This window comes from Suncus etruscus, chromosome 1, assembly GCF_024139225.1.
Source record: "Suncus etruscus isolate mSunEtr1 chromosome 1, mSunEtr1.pri.cur, whole genome shotgun sequence".
In the NCBI taxonomy this organism is placed as follows: Eukaryota; Metazoa; Chordata; class Mammalia; order Eulipotyphla; family Soricidae; genus Suncus; species Suncus etruscus.
Window position 1 is genome coordinate 111141060 of NC_064848.1, and position 18280 is coordinate 111159339.

The window sequence follows — 18280 nt, forward strand, 5'->3', positions numbered from 1 at the left end:
TACATTAGAATGATAAATACCTCCTCTGTTATGATCTGTTATGATTAAAGAATTTTAATTCTTTGTGTAATTGTTCTAGCTACCCTACTGGATTATAAACTCTTTTACAGTCACCCTATCCTAATGCATCGTCATCTTCTATGAAATTGAGACTAATGTTCTACGCATAAATTATACTAAATATGACTGCAGTTTCCAGTGAGCAAAAGTGAATTACTACAAGTAGAAACAAATAATTAGAGGTTCATATCAAAGGTACTGCAATAATTTTTCTACTGTTCCCTTCTGACCCTATTTCCTTCCAGTATTCCCTTTATGTCCTACTGGTAACTACTGATTTGTCCCTATCTTATGACCTTGCCCAACATTTATGACGATGATTTAAATGCCTACGGTCACCAGAACAAAAAAGAAATAAAAGCTACTGTCTCTTACAACACAACTAAGTCTCTCAAATTAAATAATATTTTTCTAGCAGGAATAATAAACAGAAACATCCATTTTCATTGAATTCCTTGAACAGTGCCAAGCATACCCTAGCTTAGATGTCCCCAAAGGTACTTAACTTACTGACCTCTTCAGAATCTTCCCCACCACTGCACAAAAACTATTATAGCTCCCAGATCTTTCCAGTGCCCCGTAAGGGGTGGTATCACCCACTTTGGGAAACACTGCCCTGCCTGAGCAATAAATGCTGAATTTTCTTAAGAAAATAAGGAGAGGGCCAGAGAGATAGTACAGTGGTAGGGCATTTGCCTTGCATGCAGCCAACCCAGGACGGACAGTGGTTTGAATCCCAGCATCCCATATGGTCCCCCAACCCAGCCAGGAGCGATTTCTGAGTGCAGAGCTAGGAGTAAATTCTGAGCGCCACTGAGTGTGATCCAAAACCCAATTAAAAAAAAAAGAAAAAGAAAATAAGGAGAGAACAAACTAGAAATATATTGTTGCACACTGGAAGGCAAATGCTCTTATAAGGTTCAAAAAATAAACAGGATATATTATAGAAAACATTAGAGAAAAATAGTTAAAAGAGTACTGGATGAGGCAGTGCCATTAAGGTTTCCAGATTAAGTTTGTTCACAGAAAATTGCGACTAGAGATCTCACCTTACTCACATTTCACACAGGAAAGTTAGAACACAAGCATTTAAATTTCTTTTCCCAGGCATATAAACTAAGTGACAGATATCAAATTTTAACAATTTTAACACCCCTACTTTTTAGTTAAAAGGCCTATGCCAAGATCTACAGCAGAAAACAAAAATATGGGGGCAGGAAAGACAACTGTTTGCCTTGCACACAGCCAATCCAGGAAAGACGTGGTTTGATTCCTAGCATTCCATATGGTCCCTTGTGCCTGCCAGGAGCGATTTCTGTGCACAGAGCCAGGAGTAACCCAAGTGCCAATAGATGTGACCCCCCCCCCAAAGAAAAAGAAAAAAATGTTAGAATTATTTGAACCGTGAATGTTTTATAATATTTAGCTAATTAGAGAAAAATCCCTTTTAAAACCTGCACACTTGAGCACTACTTCTAACTTTTCTGTATCAAATTTTCCCCAGAAGATAGTTATATACAGAGAAATGAAAGATATAGAACTGGGTTCCAGAAACTTGGTTTTTGGGCCATATCCATTGACGCTCATGGGTTACTCCTGGCTACACACTCAGAAGCTGCTCTTGGCTTGGGGGACCATATGAGATGCCAGGGGATCGAACCAAGGTCCATCCTAGGTCAGCCATGTGCAAAGCAAATGCCTTTTTGCTACGCCACCACTCCAGTTCCCCAGAAAATTGGAAAAAAGAAAAATGTCTTCCTTATTGGTCAAGAACTGACAGACAAATGAGGTAAAGGGTACTTCCTCCTTTCAAGCTGTTTGGTCATCTTTAGAGTGAACTTACTAAAAGGATGACTGGACATAACTGCACATTACTTAAGAACCCTAAGATTTGAAAAATCTGTATCAAAACTGTAAACTAAATACCAAAATTTGGGTGGTTGAACTACTGATGAACTAAGGGAAAGTCAAGCAACTTCTACTGACTGAATTTAGGAAACTAGTTGTTTCTACTTAACCTCCAGCTGCTTATCAAATCAAAGGTTTATGCTAACTATAAATCTAATTAGTATTGAATTATACAAATCTGTACAGGACCTTCATTTCTTTTTTTATTTTTCCAGGACCCTTCATTTCTAATGTTTTTGAATCTATATTTTTCTTTTTTTTTTTTTCTTTTTGGTTTTTGGGTCACACCCGGCAGCGCCCAGAGGTTATTCCTGCCTCTACACTCAGAAATCACCCCTAGCAGGCCTGGGGGACCATATGGGATGCTGGGATTCAAACCAACATCCTTCCGCACATGCAAGGCAAACACCTTACCTCCATGCTATTTCTCCAGCCCCCTATATTTCTCTTAATAGGGGAGAAAAAATGACTCAACAATATCCTATTTTTCATACAAAAATGTTTCTGTCTGAAATAAAGTTATGAGGTGTAACTCCACCCTGGATTTAGGTGTACCCACCTGAAACCCACCCTTTTCTGGGAGGGATCTTGGGAACTGGATATTAGGTGTAACCTTACCTGCAAGACCCCTCCTTGAGGAGAGTGGTCTTGAAAGGTTATATAAAGCCTTTGACCCAGGGGATTAGGTCTTTGCCCTTTTGGCTTTTGGCTGGCTTTTGCCTCTTTTGGTCTTTGACCAGGATGGAGGTCAAAGGAAGATGGCTGAAAGGAGTTAAGATGCAGGGCTAAGAATAACTAGTGCTTGAAAGGTTATGATGTAGGCCACACATATGTGGTGGATATGGTATGAATAAAGCTGATGCTTCCTGATGCCTGCCTGTGAGTGAGTTCAATGCCCGTCACTTTCCTGAATCCCAGACCCGCCAGTTGATGGGGGATGAAGCCACGTGACCGGAGCCTAAGGACAAAGGCCTCCATCCTTATCCATCTACCTCCATCCAGCTCCATCTTTAATTATTTAACACAACAATGAGGAAGTTCAAATTGTGTAATAATAATCTCCTACTATTCAAGAATAGGCTGCTTTAGATAACATATTCACAACCAAAACAAATAAAAAAATAACACACACAAAGCAAAAGGATGCTGAAATAGGAAAATTTGAAGCAGCTAGGATTAAGAGACTTGAGGGGCCCGGAGAGATAGCACAGCGGTGTTTGCCTTGCAAGCAGCCGATCCAAGACCTAAGGTGGTTGGTTCGAATCCCGGTGTCCCATATGGTCCCCCGTGCCTGCCAGGAGCTATTTCTGAGCAGACAGCCAGGAGTAACCCCTGAGCGCCGCCAGGTGTGGCCCAAAAACCCAAAAAAAAAAAAAAGAGAGAGACTTGAATATATTATAATACAGTAGAAACAGTTCAGGCTTTGTCATTAGACATTTAACTTAAATCCCAGCCCTGACTGCAACTGACCAATATCTACCAGAACATCTAAGTATTAAAAGTCTTTCTCAACGTGAATAGTTATACGCTGCAAATAGAGATGAAGGGTTTCAAAGACCAACAAATTTAAACCAACAGGATTTAAAAAGTTTGCATAAGGTCAACCTGTTAAAATAGATTTCCAACAGCATAGTTCCCTCTACACTAATGGGAGAGAACTGTGAGGACATTGCTAGTAGAAGACTTGAGTATCACTAGGTGGGTCCCAGCACATGCTGGTAGTATCACAAATTACTTCCTGAATATTACAATGTTTTTATTGGAATTAATGTTAGTCATTATAAATAATAATCTTTCAGATATATATATTCAGATATACCAAATTATTAAGTAAAAAAGTCTATGTTTACTGCCAATAATAATCTGGAAAATAAAACTTCCCCAAACAAAACAAAACAAAATACCAGACACAATGGACACAAATCATAATCTACATTAAGTACCAATAAATTTTATGCAATATTAAAATAAGACTACAAGAACAGTCTAAATGGGTCAGAGAGAGCCAAAAGAGTAAATGCATACCAAATGACAGAGATTGGTTACAGTAGCAGGGGTCCTCAAACTTTTTAAACAGGGGGCCAGTTCACTGTCCTTCAAACTGTTGGAGGGCCAGATTATAGTAAAAACAAAAATTATGAACAAATTTCTATGCACACTACATATATCTTATTTAGAAGTGAAGAAACAAAATGGGAATAAATACAATATGTGGCCCGCGGGCCATAGTTTGAAGACCCCTGCATAGCATGCTCTGGAGCCCAGTTTCCCATCCTTATACTCCAGGTACTGGCAGGTATGATCCTGGTGCACCTCCTACTCTCACTATCATGAGGCTCAAGCACAGAACCAGAAGTTTTACACCACCAGGCTGAGCCTGAAAACATACTTTGGGTGTGGTGCCTATAAAAAGAAAAGGAAAACAAAACTAGACAATCCAAACATTGGTCAGCTGGCAAATGGACTCAACTGTGGTATCTCCAAGTGACAAGCTAGTCAGATAACAGAAAGAATAAACTTGAACTGATATGGCTCAATGAACTAAGAACATGCTTTGTTTGTAGGAGATCCAGCTTCAATTCCAGCACTGCATATATGGTCCCATTAGCACCTCAGAGATAACCCCTAATAATGGAGCCAGGAATAGCATCCAATACTGCTGGGTACTGCCAACAAAAATAAAGGAATAAACTTGAATTGGAGAGACAGTGCATGAGGTAGAATGCTTGCTTGACTTGCACACAGCCAACCCAGATTAAATTCCCAATGTGCCCCCAAAATGGAATAAACTAATCAATGCAACAGCAATAAAGTTCAAAAATAATATGTTAAATTCTCCACATTGCCTTCTACGATGAGGTTGAAACCAGAGGATGTTCCACATCCTCCCAACTTCAATGTAGGATATGCACAAAAACCAGGATCTTTAACTACAGAAACCTGACACCAACAACAGCGATTGGGTGGAAAAACTTTTACTGGGACCACAGAGAATGACTCAGGGGTTGGACAACCTAGTATGCCTGGAGCCCAGAGTTGGTCTAATGCCAGAATACTTCAGGGGGAAGGTCTCCCAGAATTTAGGCCAAGGCTTTTCCTTTCTATTTCTCCCATATTTTGCTGGGCCCATGCAAACAACAATTGCCACTCACACACCTTTCTTTACTTCTTTATCTCTTATCCTTAAAAGAAAAAAGAGAGCTTACTATTATTACTTCTGCTATTGCTTTAATAAGTTCATTGGTGATACAATTATTTTCACAAATATAGTTGCTACTGAACTTTTTTCTTCTTTCCTTTCTCTTCCAGTTATTTTTCTTTTTTTCGGTTTTGGGGTCACACCTGGCAGCGCTCTGGCTCTTCAAGAGCACTCAGAAATTGCTCCTGGCAGGCTCAGGGGACCATATGGGATGTAAGGATTCGAACCAAAATTCTTCTGCATGCAAGACAAATGCCCTACCTCCATGCTATCTCTCTGGCCCCTATCTTCTATTTTTTAACAACCTTGCTTTTTGTCATTCTTGAAACAAATATATAATGATCAGTTATGTCAACTATGTAATGCATTTTCTTTAAATAAATTTTAAAAATAATAATAATATGCTAAATTAGGGGCCGGAGAGATAGCATGGAGATAAGGTCTTTGCCTTGCATGCAGAAGGACGGTGGTTCAAGTCCCATATGATCCCCTGAGCCTGCCAGAAGTGATTTCTGAGCATAAAGCCAGGAGTAACCCCTGAGCACTGCCAGGTGTGACCCAAAAACCAAAAAATAAAATAAAATAATAATAATATGCTAAATTAAAGAAGCTAAACACCAAAATAAAAATATTATATTATTCAAAACACAAGTAACAATTCAAAATGAAGAACCAAAGAGACATAGAACAGGTAGGGTGCTTGCCTTATATGCATATGCCCTAGGTTCAATTCTGGCACTACAATCCCCAAGCATCTCCAAGAGTGATCCCTGAGCACAGAGTAACTCCATAAGCAAAGTGCCTGTTCTGCACGTGTAAGACCAGGTTAAATCCCAGGAACCACAGTCCTGAGCACCACCAAAAGGGCCCAAGAGCACAGAACACACTAAATCTTGTGTTAGAGCAATAGCACAATCATTGGATGTTTGCCTTGCATGCAGCCAACCCGGGACAGACCTAGGTTCGATCCCCAGCATCCCATTTGGTCTCCCGAGCCTGACAGAAGTGATTCTGAGTGCAGAGCCAGGAATAATGCCTTAAGGCTGCCAGGAGGCCCCCCTCAAAAAAAAAAATTTTAATAATTCTATTATTTTCATAGGTTGATTGGTAAAAAATGAATGTCAACATTTTATTTCCTTACGAAAATAATAATAATAATAATATATAAGATATATATCTTATATAATAACACATATAAGATATATATCTTATATCCTTAAGAAATAAAATTTATCATTATATATATAAGTATCTATATAAATATATATTAGATATATAAATTTATCATTTATGATTAGGGTCAAAGCAATACTACTACTGTAGGTACAGTGTTTACCTTGCATGTACCTGACCTAGGTTCAATCCCAGGCACCCCATATGGTTCCCTGAACACTGCCAAGAATAATCTCTGAGTTCAGAGTCAAGAGTAAGCCCTGAATACTGCCAAGTGTGGTCCCTAAACAAATAAAAAATTACCAGATAAACAAGCATGTGCTTTCAAGAATACTGTTCTACACAATAAACTAAGAAATGGCTTTAATTACATAATATTATAAAGAAAATACATTCCATTTCTATTTTTTGTTTGCTTGGTTGATTTGGTTTTTGGGTCACACCCAGCAGTGCTCAGAGGTTACTCCTGGCTCTGCACTCAGAAATTGCCCCTGGCAGGCACGGGGGATCATATGGGATGCTGGGATTTGAAACACCTCATTCCTCAATCAACTATGTACAAGGTAAATGCCCTAATGCTTTGCTATCTCTCAGGCCCCTCCATTTTTATTTAAATAAAATAAAATAAAATAAAAACTACTTAAAAAGCATTTGAAAGAGATAGAAAATATTAACTTCTTCATTAAGAAGCACTAATATTGCAAACCACAATGTGTAAAAGAAAAAAAGAAGGAAGAAAGAAAGAGCAAAGTCAGCCCCAGAAGCAGATGTGGGGAGGGAGGGAAACTGAGGATAAGAAACTGGGGAAAATGGTGATAAGAAATGTGCACTGGTGAAGGGAAGAGTGTTGGGCGTTGTATGATTGAAAATCAATCATGAATAACTGAAGTTTTGGAAAAAAAAAAAACTAACTGTATCATGAACAACCTGTAACCACCGTATTTAAATAAAGTAATTAATTTAGGGATGGAGAGATAGCACAGCGGTAGGGCCTTGCATGTGGCAGACCTGGGACTGACCCGATTCAATTCCTGACATACACAATCATGTCCAAGTATTGAATCATCCAGTTCAGAAGGCAAAGTATTGCTCAGGCCATCTCCCCACAAAAAAATAAAAAAATTCTTACATAGAATTATCATTTGATCAAGGAATTCCAATCCTATGCAGCTGTCTAAATACAATTTTTTGGGTTTTTTGTTTGTTTGTTTTGGGGTCACACCCAGCAATACTCAGCTCTACTGGCTCTACACTCAGAAATTAATCCTAGCAGGCTCAGGGGACCATATGGGATGATGGGCATCAAACCCAGGTTGTCCACATGCAAAGCAAATGCTATCGCTCCAGCTCCAAATACATTTTTTTAAAAAAACGCGTCACTTCCCAGATCACAGACTAATTGGAAGTAGAAAGAAAAAAAAAAAAAGGCCTGAAATTGTGGCAGTGATCACTTCAACCAAATTATCACATTTAACATATTAATGATGTGAATATTAATTGTAACATATTGTGTGAATAAACTAAACATCTTAATAGGATGCAATATAAGCACATATAAAATATTGCCAAAACTATTTAATCTGAGGTCTGGGGAAATGACTCAAGGGTTGGAACACATGCTTTGCATACCGAAGGTTCCAAATTCAAGCACTGGCACTGCAAGGTGTAGCCTGAAAAAAATTTGAATTTAATCAAGCCTTTTAATCTAGTTTACAAGATACAAAACTGTTTCTAATTTATAAGAAACATGGGCCAGAGAGACAGCAAAGCAGGCAGGACATTAGGTTTGCTTGCAGCCTACCCGGATTCAATCACCAGCATCCCAGATGGTCCTCCAAGCCCGTCAGGAGTAATTTCTGAGCGAAGAGCCAGGAGTAATTCCTGAACGCCACTGGGTATGGCCCAAAAAACTTTTATATATATACATATATACACATATTATACATGCATGCACATATATATACATATACATAAAAACTATATATACACACACACATCTATATCAGTTTACAAGAAACAACACCAAGTTAAATAGCACCACATCCAAACAACTTTAAAACTCAGAATTATATACAGAAAAATCTATAAAATAAAGGTACATTCATCTGTCTTCAAGAACTGAAGGAATTAGGGGCCAGAGAGATAGCATGGAGGTAAGGCATTTTGCCTTGCATGCAGAAGTACAGTGGTTTGAATCCCGGCATCCCATATGGTCCCGAGCCTGCCAGGAACGATTTCTGAGCATAGAGCCAGGAGTGAACCCTGAGCGCTGCCGGGTGTGACCCAAAAACCAAAAAAAAAAAAAAAAAAAATCCAAAAAGACAAACAAACAAACAAACAAAAACTGAAGGAATTAGCCTAGAGATCAGAACTATGAATTTACACATGCATTTATACACATATACGAATTTAAACACAGGCTAGCTATATTACTACTTCTTTTCTTTTTTTTTTTTTGGACCATACATACTCAAAAGTATATAAAGCTTCCTAACTTTGCAATCAGGAATCATTTTGGCAGGCTCAGGGGACCTATGACGTACAAAAAAATCAAACCACAGCTGGCCACATGGAAAGCATGGAAAGCAAGCGCACCATACCCACTACTCTGGCCCTGTATATGGCATCTTTCTCAAGTGCTTCATTACCTTTTGACCCTTAGGAAATGAAGATTAAAATACTTTATATATCTACAACTTACTTTCAATTATTTAATACATGCTTATTAAAAAATTAACTGCTGTTTCTAGGCAAGTAACACAAGATGACCATTAATATTTTTTCAACTGTTCTATTTGCCTAGAAGTATCTATAGGATGCCTAGCAATAGTTCATTGGGTAGGGCACTTGCCTTGCAGGCAGTCAACCAGGGTTCAATTCTTGGCATCAAATATGTTCCCTGAGGATGCCAGAAAGAATTCCTGAAAGGTCAGAGCAATAGTACAGTGGGTAGGATGTTTGTCTTGCATGCAACACACCCAGTTTCAATTCCGAGCATCCCACAAGGACCTCAAACACAGCCAGGAGTGACTCTGAAGTGCAGAATCAGGAATTAGCCCTGAGCACCTCCAGGTGTGGCCCAAAACTTTCTATCAAAAACAAAAACCAGAGACCAGAGAAAGAGTACTTGACTTATACACAGCCTATTCCAGTTCAATTCTTGGCACCATAAATGGTCTCCCTTAAGCACTGACAGAAGTGCTCTGTGAACACTGTCAAGTATAAACCAAAGTTTTAAAGAAAATATTTACAATAGGCTAGGGATATTACTCAAGAGATCAAGCACATGCTTCACTCTTTAAAGGCCTGTGCTTGATTCCAGATTAAGTTGGTTGGTACAATTATGGTTTTTTGTTTGTTTGTTTGTTTGTTTGTTGGAGGCCACTTAAAAATGCTCAAAGCTTGGGGGCGCTAGAGGTAATATGTCTGCCTTGCAAACGCTAGCCAAGGAAGGACCGCAGTTAGATCCCCCGGCGTCCCATATGGTCCCCCCAAGCCAGGGGCAATTTCTGAGCGCTTAACCAGGAGTAACCCTGAGCATCAAATGGGTGTGGCCAAAAAAAACAAAAAACAAACAAACAAAAAAAGAAATATCAAAGCTTTGGGCTCAGATATCACTCCTCCTGGGCTTGGGAACCATAGGGATACTGGGAATTAAATTCAGGTTGTCCATGTGCAAGGCAAACATCCCACCCACTATATTTTGCTGTGACCACCTTGAAACAAGTTTTTTTGTTTGTTTTAGGGCCAGAGCTGGTAGTGTTCAGGCATTATTCCTGGTTCTGCACTCAGGAATCAATCCTGGCAATACTCAGGGATTACCTGGGTCAATCAAATGCAAGGCAAACAAACATCCTACTGTTGTACTATCATTCTGGCCCCCACAATTTTATAATTTTATATTTAAAAAGACTTAAATTCATTAAAAAAAAATATTATATTTAGAAAGACTCCATCCAAGGTTTTGTCCTAGAACCTAAATCCAAGATCACTAATTACAGAAGACTGATTACAACAGTGATGGAACAGTACTTCTAGAAAGACAGACTATCCTAACTAGCCTTCGTCCTATGACCTGTGCAAATACCAAGATCTCTAGCTACAGAGGCCTGATTTTATCTTCCACAACTAAGTGAAAAGTTCCCTGACACCATAAAAAGACCTTGGGGTATGAAAATGAGCATGTATGGAGCCTGTAGTTGTTCCCATGGCAGTATATTTCAAGGGTGGAGAAAACTTGTATCTCTTAGGCCAAGGAATTTCCCTTCCTAATTTCCCCAACTCTTACTGTGCCTATGGCAAAAAAAAAAAAAAAAGCATAAAACCCTGGCACACCAGTCCTCCTTCTTTTATTTTTCGTTTTGTTTGTTTTTTAATTATCTTTTTATTATTTTCTTTCATTCTTGTAGTTATTACATCATGGTGGTTGTTTGTAGTAGCTGGGTGCTTTTCTTTGTAGTTACTTTTTTTGTTTGTTCTTTTGGGGTTTTTTTCCCTTCTTTTTTTTTTTTTTTCAGGCCACACCCGTTTAATGCTCAGGGGTTACTCCTGGCTAAGCGCTCAGAAATTGCCCCCGGCTTGGGGGAACACCCAGGGATCTAACCACCGTCCTTCCTAGGCTAGCACTTGCAAGGCAGACACCTTACCTCTAGCGCCACCTGGCCGGCCCTCCCTTTCTTCTTTTAAATTGATATTTATAATCTCTAGACAGAATCCTCCCAGTTTTCTTTTTTTCCAACAGAACCACATAACTTGAATCATCTTGTTCTGCCTCATAAATTGAGGGGGGGGAAATGGATGGTACCAGGAACAAACAGTCGTATGAACATTGAGTGGAAATAAAAAATGATCAGACTCAAACCAAACCCAAAGTCAATGACAACAGAATCAATACCCAATCTACAACAAGCTATACATAGAGGGTAGCCATTATACTAGCAGTATGGAGGGCAAATGAGGGAAATATGAGATGCATGCTGGGAACAGGGTTGGAGGGAGGACAACACTGGTGATGGGAAATGGCCATGATTCAGTGATACTATGTACCTTAAATATTACTGTGAAAGATTCGTAATTAACTTGGTCACAATAAAAATTATTGAAAAAATTTAATTTACTCTTCTATTACAAGTTATTAATCTAAACACAAAGATTTAACTATAGCATTATGTTGTTCAGCTCAGATCCTGTAGAAATAGGTTGGATGCAATTTACATGTTGTTATCTATGCAAGTTAGAAAATCCCAAGATTTAATCTAAAAATATTAATACCATAATATATAACAAGCACTCAATAAATGCATTTATTTCCCCAACTAAACTCCAATATTTTATTTCATATGCAGATGTGGCTGTATGCATTCTACAATCATCTGCTTCAATTAGCTAATATGGGTAATTTTTTTGTTTGGTTATTTATCTTTCTAGTAATGGTATAATATACCCTTGCTCAAAACTGATGAGAATGTAAAATGATAGACCAACCAACTATGTAAAACACTATGGCAGTTCCTCATAAAGTAAAAATAGAATTACTATATGATTCAGCAATTCCACCTTTTTTTTTTTTTTTGGTTTTTGGGTCACACCCGGCAGCGCTTGGGTTACTCCTGACTCTTCACTCAAAAATCACCCCCAGCAGGCTCAGGGGACCATATGAGATGCTGGGATTTGAACCAACATCCTTCTGCATGCAAGGCAAATGACTTACTGCTGTGCTATCTCTCTGACCCCATCAATTCCACTTTTAAACATATGACAAAAGAACTGAAAACAGGAACTCAAGGGCCCGGAGAGATAGCACAGCGGTGTTTGCCTTGCAAGCAGCCGATCCAGGACCTAAGGTAGTTGTTTCAAATCCCGGTGTCCCATATGGTCCCCTGTGCCTGCCAGGAGCTATTTCTGAGCAGACAGCCAGGAGTAACCCCTGAGCACCGCCGGGTGTGGCCCAAAAAACCAAAAAAGAAAACAGGAACAATAGCCAAAGAATGGAACACAAGTAGCCATCAAAGATCAATAAATTAAAAAGTGGTATATACATATAACAGAATCTCATCAAGCCTAATAAATAAATTCAGACATATGCTGCAAGTTGCATGAAAAGACAACATATTAAGGGCCAGAACAATAGTACAGCGGGTATGGCACTTGCCTTGCATCCCTTCCCCAAGCATTACCAGGAATAATTCCTCAGCACAGGATTGGGAGTAACCCTTGAACAGCACACCAAAGTTGACAAAATAAATAAAAATAAAAATTTAATAAACTAAAATGTTCAGTGAAGTAAATTTGTTCCAGAAGTGTAAGTAAATATGAGGTACTTAAGAGTAGTTGAATACAGAATGAACGAGGGCATCAGACAAAATGGAGAAAAGTGAATCTTCAGTTTGGAAAGATGAGTAGCATTCTAAACATAATGATGTGATGGTTACAGAACAATTTGAATGTACTTAATAACACCTAACTATATATAACTTAAAATAGTTAAAATGTTCACTTTTCTGTATACTACTAAATTAAAATATTTTTGAAAAATATACATACATGTGGTGACTCCCAGTGAATCCCCTGCCCAGTGCCACCACCCCGCTGAGTGTAAGCACTTCGCCTTCACCCACTCTTGGGCCATTCCTTTGCAGATATTGGGATAAGAGTCAGTGCCGAATACCATGCTCACGTGCCGGAATTCAATCCAAGTGGCATCAAGTACACAGATAAAAAGACAATCGAGAGATGCTCGTGTGGTCGCCCTACCACAGTGCCCAATGCCAAATTGGATGAATATATCGCAATTGCAAAGGAGAAGCTTGGCTACTATGTGGAGCAGGCGCTGGGCAAGCTGTTCTGGCACTAACATAGTATCAAGAATTCCCTTGCCAGCCTCCCCAATTTCATTCCCTTCCCAGAGGAATGGAAGAGTGGGTGGTAGAAGATAAGGTCCTATTCAAACAAGCCTTTCATTTTCACAGGAAGAGCTTCCACCAGATGTTTCCGGACATGACAACTGCTAGCGTTGTAAAATATTACTATTTCTGGGGGGAAAAAAGGCAAAAACAAAAACAAACCACGATCTGGTGTCTGAGTGATAGCACAGCGGATTAGGGAATCTGCCTTGCACATAGCCAACACGAGTTCGATCTGTGGCATCCCGTATGGTCTCCTGTGCCTGCCAGGAGCGATTTCTGAACACAGAGCTAAAAGTAACCCTGAATGCTGGCAAATGTGACCCAAAATCCAAACACAATCTAGAACAAGCCTGGTAGATCACAAGGCTCGTAAACTGGCCAAAGACAATCAGAGTGACAGTGATGATGATGTGAAAGAACCACATCTGTGGATAGAAACGACAGTGACTGTGACACCCAAAAAGAAACCAGGAAAGGGGGGGGACGCCGAGCAGCCCCTGCAGCCCAGCAAAGTGGGCTAGGGACGCAGAGACCAAACACTGCAGCATTGCCACCATTCTCAGCGCCCCAAGTGAGGCCACCAAGGGCACATGACTGACAATGGAAGAGATAGCCACTGTCTCCCACAGCCCAGAGATCAGCACCATCCTACAGCTTTTGGACGCAGCTGTGATCTCGCTGAAGTGGCAGGTTCAGAATGCTAAGCAAGTAAACACTGCAGTTAAGCAGAAAATGGAACATGGGATCGAAGAATGCTAGCCTTCCAAGTCAAATGAGAAAATTAGGGGCCAGAGCGATAGCATTGCGGTAGGGCATTTGCCTTGCACACAGCTGACACAGGACGGACCTGGGTTCGATTCCCAGCATCCCATATGGTCCCCCAAGCCAGGAGCGATTTCTGAGTGCATAGCCCGGGGTAACCCCTGAGTGTCACAGGGTGAGGCCCAAAAACAAACAAAACAAAAAATACCCATTGGACCACAGAGGAACAGCTTTTAGCAGAGCGAGGTATCCACAAATACAGCAAAGATTTCCAAGCTATTGCAAATATAACTGGCAACAAGACTGTTGACCAAGTAAAGAACTTATAGTAAAATACAGGCATCCATTTAATTTAGACAAGGTCTTACAGCAATGGGAAGCAGAGCTCGGAACCCAGACCTCTAAGGGTGATGCTTCCACTTTAGGGGAGGAGCCCAGGGGCCTGTACTCAGTGCTGCCCAGGAGCTCAAGGGAGCCTGCTTCATGCAGCCCCAGCCCACCCTCAACCAGCCACTGCCACACTTCATCCACCCTGCTAGTTCCCAGCGTGCGTGTGCGTGTGCGTGCGTGTGCATGTGCGTGCGTGTGTGTGTGTCTGTGGCAGGGTGTGGAGGGGGAGTATAGCTAGAAGCCACTGTCCTTCAGCACATCCAGATGGACTCACAGTCATCACTGCCCTAGAGGCCGGGGCAGAACAGCAGCCAGCACCACCGGCCTAAAAGCCCATCCGCCCCTGGCACCCCAGGGCTGGCCCAGGTAGCAGGCTGACCTTGGAAACAGCCCAAAGCCTGCGGCCACTCTCTTCCAGTATGTTCCTGCAGCGACGTGATTTCACAAAGGAAGAACAAGATCAAAAATTCTATATACCAAGGGATTTATTTTGTTTGTTTCTGGGTTTGTTTGTACTGTATTTATGTGACAGAGATTCTTTCTATTCTAACCTCTGCGAAGTCAAGGCTAGTTATACTGAGAATACTCCTACTGAGGTTTAGGAATCAGGAACACTCCTTACTTACCTCTCTTCAAGAGGTCAGACTTTGGGTCTTTAATGTTTCATAACATTTTCCTATGTTAGGAGTGCAAGATGGACAGTCTGCACTTCAGATTTGATGATATCTGATTTCATTTGAAGCCAACTTAAGAATTAGAAGTACGTGTCCTTTTTCAAAAAAATAAGTCTTGCTTTTTTCTAAAAGAATGTTGGCCTATTCATTTTTTTTTAAAGCAACTAAAGTCAATTGCAAAGCATTTATATAAAACAAACAATGTACTGAACCCCCTAATCTTAGCATACAGTTTATGGTGCTTATGGGGGGGGACCAACTCCGTGGCCAGCAGCCTGCCACCAGATGGGGACAGAGGACAGAAAATTAGTTCCACATCTATCTGAGGACTTAGTTGTGAAAGTAGAGCATTTTTAATTTCCTTGCAAGTGTAGTTTATTTGGATTTTCTTAACACGTTTCTAAATGCTATCTACTTTAACTAGTACTTACTTGCCTATGCCTGAGGAGGACTTAGAAGAGCCCTAGAAGTATTTATTTATAATACCCTTCCCAAATTTCATTTTTTTCCTTTTTTTTTTTTGGTTTTGGGTCATACCCGGTGATGCTCAGGGGGTACTCCTGGCTATGCACTCAGAAATCGCTCCTGGCTTGGGGAACCATACGGAACACCGAGGATAGAACTCAGGTCCGAACTTAAAATGGCCCTCCTACATATTACTACAGTCTGCACTGGATATGAAGACAGTTTTCTTGAGAAAATGCTCTTCTCCCCATTTGTATATGTCTGTGTCTTGCAGCCAAGGAATCCCTAGACTCGGGTTTGGTTTGTATACACACACACACATACACACACACACACCCTCTCTCAAACAATAGCGGTAGAGAATTTTATTTGTTTATATACAAATACATGTTGCTGAAATTGTATACACATTTGCAAATTAATCGAAAAATTTAATGCCACTTTTTATTTATCTATTTTGGGGGGGTTGGGGCCACACCAGCAGTGTTCAGGGATCATTCCTACCTCTGAACCCAGAAATCACTTCTGGTTGACTTGGGTGAGATTATGGGATGTCAGGGACTGAACTTGGGTTGGCCACATTCAAGCAAATGCCCTACTCACGGCTGGTCCGAATGCAGTGGTGTTTACAATTAATTGGTCACAGCCAGTTACAGATTTCGTTGTTCCTTCTCCACTCCCACTGCTTCACTTGACTAGCCTCAAAAAAAAAAAATGCCCTACTCACTGTACTATCTCTCAGGCCCCTAAATCCTAATTACTTTGAAGTGAAATATTTGTCAGAACAAGTGCTAAAAATACCTGCAAGAAATTAAACATGAATTGTAAAAAGTGATTAATTGTTGGGAGCAGGGTAATAGACATTCCCAGAACTCAACACATTATACAAAAGAAAATGTTCTCATTTTTTATTTAAATGTCTCGTAATTAAAAAAAATAATAATTTGAGGGGCCGGAGAGATAGCATGGAGGTAAGGCATGAAGGACGGTGGTTCGAATACGGGCATCCCATATAATCCCCTGTGCCTGCCAGGGGCGATTTCTGAGCCTAGAGCCAGGAGTAACCCCTGAGCACTACCAGGTGTGACCCCCCCCCAAAAAAAATAATAATTTGTGTAAACTAGAGAGAAAGTACAAGGTTTAAAATCTACTTCTTTGCATGTGGCTGATTCTAGTTGTTTTGAACACTACACGATCCCCCCCACCTCACTGAGAGTAGCCCCAAAATCCCTCAACACAGCAGGGTATACAACCTTGAAGGCCCCAGAGTACCAACCAGTCTTGTCCACATACTCCCTAGAACTGCAGGATCCAAGCAGCACCATATGCTCAGGCTATCATATTGAACCCCAGGTCTTCTTGGCTGAGAATCATGGGAGGAACCTCTAAACATGCAAAGCATGGCTTGGGAGAGTGCACAAGTGCACGAGCACACACTCACAAACATGTTAAATAATTTTTGAACAAGAGATAGTTCAAAGGGATAGCACAGGTGTTGCACTTAATAACCTGGTTTGGAGCTAAAGAAACAGTATAGTAGATAGGCTGCTTGGACCTGGGATCAGTCCACAGCATCCCATATGGTTCCCCGAATTCCATGAGTGATCCTGAGCCAAGAGTCAGTGCTTTTGGGTGTGGCCCAAAAACAAAAGTTAATTTCTTTTTTACTTTTTGATTTTTGTGCCACACACGGTGATACTCAGGGGTTACTCCTGGCTATGTGCTCAGAAATTGCTCCTGGCTTGGGGGACCATATGGGAAGCCAGGGGATCGAACCACAGCCCATCCTAGGCAAGTGGCGCAGGCAAATGCCCTACCACTTGTGCCACTACTCCAGCACCAAAAGTTAAGTATTTTAAATATTCAAAAACTAATATATATTATATAAAGTTTAATGTGCTTTCAAATGTCAAAGTGTTTAAGTAATAATATTCGTTTAATTGTTAGGAATATCTTACTGGCTTTTCCTATTCGTATATAAAAGATTTTAAAACAAAATATTTTTATAAACCTATGTTTATAAATAAATATAAATAATGAAAATATAAATATAAAATATAAAATAATGAAAATATTATTATTTGGGGCCGGAGAGAGAGCATGAAGGTAAGGCAGTTTGAATCCTGGCGTCCCATATGGTCCTCTGGGCCTGCCAGGAGCGATTTCTGAGCGTAGAGCTAGGAGTAACCCCTGAGCATTGCCGGATGTGACCCAAAATCAAAACAAAGGGGCAGGGAAGGTGGCGCTAGAGGTAAGGTGTCTGCCTTGCAAGCACTAGTGTAGGACGGACCGCGGTTCAATCCCCCGGAATCCCATATGGCCCCCCCAAGCCAGAAGCGATTTCTGAGCGCATAGCCAGGAGTAACCCCTGAGCGTCAAACAGTTGTGGCCGAAAAACCATTTTTCTACTTTTGGGGGAGAGAAGGCACCAGGCGATGTTGGGGTTACACCTGGCTCTACTTGTGAATCATTTTGGCAGTGCTCGGGGACAGTCTGGGATGTCAGATATTAAACCTGGATTGGACACATGCAAAAAAAACCACCTATACACTACACACTATGTACTATAATTCCAGCCTATTTATTTTCTACTTTAAAACAAATTAAGCAGATGCTGCTTCCCATCCCAGCCCCATGATCAACCCCTACTGTGTTGTTCTTCAACATTGCAGTTGATAGCCCATCTCTGGGTCTTTGAGCTGTTTGCAAAGTCTCAACGAGAGCAGAGAATTCCCATGTGCTGA

The 18280-nt window shown here is 40.5% G+C and overlaps 1 protein-coding gene and 1 pseudogene across 1 annotated transcript in view; one reads left to right on the forward strand and one right to left on the reverse strand.

The window, feature by feature from the left end:
- RSBN1L (round spermatid basic protein 1 like) overlaps nt 1–18280 on the reverse strand; it is a 67446-nt gene that overhangs the window by 33067 nt on the left and 16099 nt on the right. The gene's annotated exons all lie outside the window — the stretch shown is intronic.
- On the forward strand, nt 546–18280 carry LOC126012802 (REST corepressor 3-like; annotated as a pseudogene).